The sequence below is a fragment of the Meles meles genome, chromosome 4 (assembly GCF_922984935.1).
Source record: "Meles meles chromosome 4, mMelMel3.1 paternal haplotype, whole genome shotgun sequence".
NCBI lineage: Eukaryota > Metazoa > Chordata > Mammalia > Carnivora > Mustelidae > Meles > Meles meles.
Genome location: NC_060069.1, coordinates 90,059,116 through 90,067,913, shown reverse-complemented (window position 1 = coordinate 90,067,913; position 8,798 = coordinate 90,059,116).

Sequence of the window (8,798 nt, the reverse complement as noted above, 5' to 3'; positions counted from 1 at the left end):
GTTTGCTTGCTTTAGATTCCACAAAAGAGAGATCACACGCTATTTGTCTCTGTATGTCTGACTTACTTCACTTGCCATAATTCCCTTGAGGTCTGTCCTGGTTGCTGTGCATGGCAGGGTTTCATTCTTTTTATGGCTGAATAATATTCTCTGGTACACATATGTACCACAGTTTCTTTATTCATTCCTTCATTCACTGATGTTTGGTAGAATTTACCAGTGAAGCCATCCTGTCCTGGCCCTCTGTGTTTTGGGAGGTTTTGAGTACTGATTCAATCTCCTTTTGAGTAATTGGTCTGTTTAGATTTTCTATTTCATCATGTTTCGATCTTGGTAAGTTGTGTGTTTCTAGGTATTTACCCATTTCTTCTAGGTTGTTTAAGTTGTTGGGATATAATTGTTCACAATAGTCTCTTATGACCCTTTGTATTTCTGTGCTATCAGTTGTAAAGTCTTGTCTTTCATTTCCAGTTTTAAGTCCTCTCTCTTTTTTTCTTGCTGAGTCTAGCTAAAGGCTTGTCAATTTTATTTATCTTTTCAAAGAACCAACTCTTAGTTTCATTGATCTTTTCTCTTATTTTTTATAGTTTCTTTTTCATTTATTTCCACACTGATCTTTGTTATTTCTTTCCTTATACTAACATTGGGATGAATTTGTTCTTCTTTTTCTAGTTCTTGAGGTGTAAACTTACACTGTTTATTTGAGTTCTTTATTATTTCTGAATGTAGACATTTATTGCTATGAAATTCCCTTTTTGAACTGTTCTGCTGCATCCAATAAGTTTTTGGTATGTTTTATATTTTTTTCATCATATATAAGGTATGTTGTATTTCTATTTTCATTTGTTTCAAGGTTTTGTTTTTTTTTTAATTCCTCGTTTGATTTTTCCTTTGATCCATTGGTTGTTTGGTAGCATGTTGTTTAATGTTTACATATTTGTGAATTTTCCAATTTTCTTCTTGTAATTTATTCCTATTTCATACCATTGTGGTCTGAAATAATGCTTGTTTTGATTTCAGCCTTCTTAAATTCATTAATAGTTGTTTTGTGGTCTGACATATGCTCTGTCCTGGAGAATATTCCATTTTCTCTTGAGAAGAATGTTTATTCTGCTGCTTTTGGATGGAATATTCTGTAAAGGACTATTAATCTTTCTTAATGTAAAATTTCAATCCAACAGTTCCTTATTGATTTTCTGTCTTGACAGACTATCCATTGATGAAAGTGGGATATTGAAGTCCCCTACTATTATTATGTTGCTGTTTTTTCTTTTATGTCTTTTGACGTTTGTTTTATATATTTAGTTGCCTCTATGTTGTATGCATAAATATTTATAAGTGTTTTATCTTCTTTTAGGATTGACTCCTTTGTCGTTATATAATGACTTTCTTTGTCTCTTATTACAGTCTGTCTTAAAGTCTATTTTGTCTGATGTGGGCATAGACAAAAACTGGTGCCAGACATGTGTTCAAACTCCTTTCTGGGATGCTGGTGACTTGGAGTGAGGCAGAGGGAGAGAGCCTAAAGATAGTGCCTGCTGCCTCTCTATCAATGGAGACTGTTGCAGTTTGCCTCTTGGTGTGTGTTAAAACAGAAGCCTTGCTCCAAAGGCCCCCATAGCTATTGTGATAAACTAATAATCCTCTTTCATGGAAAGACTGGGCAAGATTCCATTTGTTTTCTCTGCATTGTACCCTGTGGAATTAGCCATGGTGAGTCACATGAACCCTTTAATATCTGTCTCTGAATTCGGTATGGCTTTGTGGGTCTCATGGCTGCAAGCCCTACAGGCTTTTATTTTTATTTTTATTGTTTAAATATTATTTAAGAGAGAGAGAGAAGCAGAGGAGAGGGAGAGAGAGTCTTAAGCAGACTCTGTGCTGGGCACAGAGCCAGACACAGGAATCACGACCTGAGCTAAAACCAAGAATTGAATGCTTAACTCACTATGCTACCTGGCACCCCTCCTACTGGCTTTTAAAGCTAGATGTTTTGGGAGTTCATCTCTCAGGTAGAAATATTAAAAGTTTGGTGCTAGATGTAGGGTTCAAACTCTTCACTCCTCAGGGAGAAGCTGGGAGTTGTGAGTTCTCTCTTGTTTTTTTTGTCCCGGCACTAAGAATGGGGTTTATGGTAGGATTGTGTCACGTCTCAGCCTCTCTTACTTGTTTCAGTGTGCGTGTGCGTGCATGCGTGCGCACGCGCGCGCGCGTGTGTGTGTCTCATTCATCTCAGGTGTAAGAGTTACTCAGTAATCTTCTGGATTTCTTTTAGAGGGAATTGTTCCATATATAGTTGTGGTTTTGTTGTGTTTGTAGGTGAAAGTGAATTTAGGAGGCTCTTATGTGGTCATCTTGAACCATAACCCCTCAGTCTTAACCTTTTCAAGGTATCCTCCAAATTTCCAGTGTTCTTAGAGTCTGGAATCTATTGGTATAGTGTTTATATGACCCAGGATAGAGGATTATGACCCACATAATGCCATAGCTATCACTTCTGTTATGACATTATATTTCTATCAATTCTTCTTCTTCTTTTTTAAAGATTTTACTTATTTGACAGAGAGAGAGATCACAAGTAGGCAGAGAGGCAGGCAGAGAGAGAGAGGGGGAAGCAGGCTCCCCACTGAGCAGAGAGCCTGATGTGGTGCTCGATCCCAGGACCCTGAGACCATGACCTGAGCTGAAGGCAGAGGCTTAACCCACTCAGCCACCCTGGTGCACCTCTATCAATTCTTCTTCTTCTTTTTTTAAAAAAATATTTTATTTATTTATTTGAGAGGTAGAGAGAGACAATGAAAGAGAGAAAGCACGAGAGGAGAGAGGTCAGCGGGAGAAGCAGACTTCCTGCTGAGCAGGGAGCCTGATGTGGGACTCGATCCCGGGACTCCAGGATCATGACCTGAGCTGAAGGCAGTGGCTCAACGAACTGAGGCACCCAGGTGCACCTATATCAGTTCTTCTTAATACAACTTTGGTTTTTTAATAGTTGTTCAAGTTTATATTTAAATAAGACCCTTATTATTCTATTATGTGAAATTACAGTACAATCTCCACTTTGAATTCTCGAAGATAATTTTTACTCAAGTCTGATACATTACATGTATCTGTTCAAAATTTTCATTTATCCCACAGTAAGAAAATATTTTTCAAAATTAATATGTACAAGGCACAGTGTTTTTTGTGTCATTGAGGATAGATACAAAAAAGATTCAAAGGCAGAGCTTCCCATGAAGGAACTTATAGTCTAGTAAATAATATGAATCATAAACAGAAGACAAATACCTAAAATGTACAGTACAATGTGCTAATTTGCATAATATTGTTGACATTATATCTTGACAGGAATAGAATGGAGAAAGCAAATCAGACTGAACAAAAATTAGAGAGCAATTTTGAGTCAGAAATGACTTTGGCATTCAAAAATGAAGAGCAATTGGACAGACAGAAATATGACAATGTGCCATGGTGAGGGAAGAGTATAAATAAATGTAGAGAAATAGAAGTACCCCAAGTATAGCTAAATCTGGATAAAGGACATCAGCCTAAGATTATGAAAAATTTAAATGTTTTCATTCTTTTTGCTTTAAAATTAAATTTGAAACATTTCATAATTGTGTTTTAACTTCTTAACAGTGACATTTCACTGCCTTCTCCCTTGTGAAGCTAATAGATGTGTAGTTTGTTTTGTTTTTGTTTTTATAATTGTCCACAATGATATAAAGTGCAGGAATCAAAGTCTGCCACCAGTGTGATGATTCTTGATGCCTTCCCTGACTTCACTACTGTCTCATTTACTACTGTTTGAGAAATCAAAATGTTCCATTCTGCAAAAAGATTAACATTTTGGCATCCCCTGGAAGCTACAACCAGTCATAAGCCAGTGAGTGATTCATGCATGCAGATGCTTTCTGCATTCATAAATGCACATAGTAAACCTATTCTATTAGAATGAGAAGATAGAACTATAACATATATATCAAAAATAGAAATATGTTTTATTTCCCACAATGGAGTCATAAGACTTTGTAGTATAGAATTTACTTGAGAGCCAATCACTATATCCCTTTGTTTATAATTATTTAATGCACAATTTTTATCCATTAAACCTTTTGCCTGGTATTTATTATTGTAAAAATGTACGTTAATTATAATAGAATACAATATAATAATGTTTTCACACATTTGACTCATGTAATAATTACATAGTTAATTCATTCATAATGATTATTAAAAGTAGGTAAAAAGAGAAATTATTATTTTTCTGTAGGCTACAAAATTTATAATATATTTGTTAGAATTTTTCATTTCTTCAGAAAGAGAAATATTAAAATCTAAGAAAAGAACTAGTGGTTTGTTAATTATTTATATGGATAATTCATATATATTTATAATTTTCTTCTTTTCTAATACTATAATATAATACAGAAAAAGAATTAAGCCTCTTTTTTTCTTTTGCAAAAACACAAATGTGGCTCCTAAGTCTTCTGCCAAATTGCACCCTGAATGGTACATTTATGAAGCATATGGAAACCAAAAATTTAACAAAGTTTCATATAACTTTGCTTACCCTTTCTCCTTGTGGCTAACGATGTATTTATTGCTGTTATTTACCTTCATATGAGAGTTGAAAGAGTTAATATTTAATATTTGCTAATTAAAACTGGCAGTAAATATTTTCTGGAAAAGGAACTACAATTCCTAGTTCAAATAGAAAAATTCAGATTTTCTTTAGATTATAATACAGGGGTCCCAGGAATATTATAATGTTACTTTCCAAGAATTTGAAAATTCATTTGTTTTCACAGCCTGCTATTCTTTAGTGGATATATTAATTTTCCTAATTCCTCAATATACACTGTTGTTTGGTTTTAGAACTCTCTTTTGTGTTCTGGCATGCATTTGTTTCCTCTTTGTTCAGCAATTTTTATATATCTTTGTTTTCCATTTTGTTATGTATCTGGTAGTCTTAAGTTTATTCATATTTAAGAAAGGAAGGTGGCTATCTGTTTTCATTTTTGTCTGCTTTTGTATGCTTGTTTCTCTGTTAGCTCTCTCTCTCACCTATTTAGGACTAGGATCAGAAGCTCAGAACTGAAATAATGCCTGTCACCCTCAGGGTGAGCAGATGGGGAAACTACGCTGAATGTTAAAATGAGGAAAGGTTCACTTTGTGGCACTGGAAGCCATCCAGCAATATTAGAAATCACATGCTTATGCAGTTAATTAAAATTATTCAAGTACTATTTTGGGATATCTGGAAATACAATTCTGGGCTGAAATGCTCAATGTACATTGGGGAAAGGGGTGGGTTAGAAGTGAAGTGCATGTGGGGCACCTGACTAGGATACTACTTCAATAGATAGACTTTCAATTAACTCCGTTTTTAAGGAGCTTCTACTCCTACCTTGCATGACCTTGCTCTTTGAACTAGGTACCTCCATGGGATATGGTCTTTTCTCCATTGTAGACTGTTCATGTGAACACTGCGCTGCCTTTTGCTTATTTTGTTTTCCCACCACTATCTTTATTTGTTGTAATTTTCTTAGACTCTTAGGAGAAAGAGGAGATAAGTTCTTATTTTTATTTGTTTTGAACTGAAAGAGACATTTTGAGACACTTGTTTTTTTAAAAAACAGTGTATTAATTATATGGAGAATGGATTGAAGGAAGGAAAGGCTGATGCTCCAAGGACATAAGTAAGTGGGTTTAGAAAAAAAATTAGTGATGGTAGAAATGGAGATGAAGAGAAGAGGTAAAAAGAAGATAGAATTTGTAGCATTGCATTTTAGCTTCTCCCTTTGTAGGACCAATTAGACATAATTTTTATTTAAACATTTATCTGACAGAGAGAGACAGCGAGAGAGGGAACACAAGCAGGGGAAGTGGGAGAGGGAGAAGCAGCCTTCCCGCCAAGTTGGGAGCCTGATGTGGGGCTTGATCCCAGAACCCTGGGATCAGGACCTGAGCTGAAGGCAGCCGCTTAATGACTGAGCCACCCAGGCGCCTATAGACATAATTTTTGTATAAAAACAATATGTAGAACTCCAGGCTACATATCTCTCCAGAATTATTTTCTAACTGTATGCAAAATTAGATTCTAAGTAATTAAAATTTGATCTACTGACTTTAAATAATACATTATATTTTCTGTAACCTAATATGGAGCCAAAATGTTTGGATTTACATGTAAAGGGTATGAAGCAAGTCACTGAAAAACAGGAAGTCATTTTCTAATTTTTCCACTATTTCTCATCTCCTTTCTACAATTTCATAAAATAATATCTGGGGCTCAACATTTTAATTCATATTAATCAAACATTTATGGTTTTGATTCTGGAAGAACTACCTCACTCTTAATAGAATAAGTTTATCACCCTATTTTTGGTGTATTATTTTTGGTGGATGATTCTATGGGCTTTGCTTACATTATTACTTTCCATAATGCTTCTGCAGAATAATAAGTCATACCTAACAGACCTGACATTGTCACCCTCTTCCAACCATCCTCAAGGTTGCTGATATTTGCTATTACTTCCAAGTTACTTCTGTTACATTAAAAAAAAACTCTTCATTCATTTTCTCTGTTTCCTATATTTTCATCATGCCCAAATGCACTAATTTAGGACCCTTAACAAAAATCATTTAATACTACCTTCTTTAAGACCTGATAATATTTGAAGAGGGAGATCCAAAGAAAAGAACTAAACACATCTTTTTTTTTTTTTTTTTTTTGTAACTCTGTAACATTGAGCATGCTCAATTACTGCTCACCTCAGAGAGATATTTTTTTCTCTTAATTTTTATAGACTCGTACTCTTTCTCCTGCTGGTCTCTAGGTAGCTCCACTCTGTCCATTATGGGTTCTTCTTTCCCTTTGTAGTTTTGAAGTGTGGTGTCTCAAGGTTTTCTTCCACTTTTAACACGCTTCTTCTCTTTATGCAATATAGTTTCTGTGGGTTAAAGTCATGCACTTATGGCTAGAGTCCCCAGATTTATTTATTTACTTTTTTAAGAGTTAAACACTTGAAGTTTAATCTTAGATGTGCGTATTATATAATGTTTCTATTTTATTTTATTCTATTTTATTTTTATTTCAGTATAGTTAACATAAAGTGTTATATTAGTATCAGGTGTACAATATAGTGATTTAACACTTCCATAAATCATCCAGTGCTCATCACAAGTGCACTCCTTAATCCCCATCACCTATTTCACCCATCCTCCCTCTCACCTCCGCTCTGATAACCATCAGTTTGTTCTCTGTCATTAAGCTTTGGCTTGTTGGTTTGTCGCTCTCTTTCTTTTTTCCTCTTGTTTGTTTGTTTTTTAAATTCCACATATGAATGAAATCATATGGTATTTGTCTTTCTTGTACTGACTGATTTCACTTAGCATTATACTCTAGCTTCATCTATGTCTTTGCAAATGGCAAGATTTCATTCCTTTTTAGGGCTGAATAATATCCCATTAGAAATACATACCACAACCTTTTTATACATTCATCTATCATTGGACACTTGAATTGCTTCCATAATTTTGCTATTGCATTTTCTCCAAGTTTTTCTTTAAATTCCAGTTAGTTAACATACAGTATAATGTTAGTTTCAGGTGTACAAATGAATGACTCATCACTTACATACAATATCCAGTGCTCATCACAAGTGCTCTTAATACCCATCACCTATTTAACCCATTCCTCCACTCCCCCTCTCCTTCAACAACCATCAGTTTGTTCTCAATAATTATGTTTCTTTGCCTCTCTCCCCATTGATTTGTTTTATTAAATTTCATACATGAGTGAAATTGTATGGTATTTGTCTTTCTCTGACTGACTGATTTTCCTTAGTATAATACTCTTTAGCTCACCCATGTTGTTGCAAATGGCAAGATTTCATTCTCTTTGATGGCTGAGTAATATTCCATTGTATATATGTCTATGCCTCATCTTCTTTATCCAGTCATCAGTCAGTAGACCCTTGGGCTGTTTCCATAATTTGTCTATTGTAGGTAATGCTGCCCTAAACATTGGGGTGCATGTATCCCTTTGAATCAACATTTTTGTATCCTTTGGGTAAATACATAGTTGTACAATTGCTAGATTATGGGGTAGTTCTATTTTTAACTTTTTGAGGAACCTCCATACTATTTTCCAGAGTGGCTGCACCAGTTTGCAATGGGCAGAAGACATGAATAGACATTTTTCTATAGACAACATATAGTTGGCTATTGTAAATAATGCTGCTATAAACATAGGTGTGCATGTATTCCTTTATTTATTTTATTTTATTTTTTAGTGTTCCAAGATTCATTGTTTATGCACCACACCCAGTGCTCCATGCAATACATGCTCTCCTTAATACCCACCACCAGGCTAACCCATTCTCCCACCCCCATCCCTTCCAAAACTCTCCGTTTGTTTCTCAAAGTCCATAGTCTCTCATGCTTTGTCTCCACCTCAGATTTCCCCCAATTCACTTTTCCTTTCCTTCTCCTAATGTCCTCCATGTTATTCCTTATGCTCCACAAGTAAGTGAAACCATATGATAATAGCTTGATTTATTTCACTTAGCATAATCTCTTCCAGTCCTGTCCATGTTGATACAAAAGTTGGGTATTCATCCTTTCTGGTGGAGGCGTAATATTCCATTGTATATATGGGTCATATCGTCTTTATCCATTCATCTGTTGAAGGGCACCTTGTCTCTTTCCACACTTTGGCAATTATGGCCATTGTTGCTATGAACATTGGGATACATATGGCCTTTCTTTTCACTACATCTTTATCTTTGGGGTAA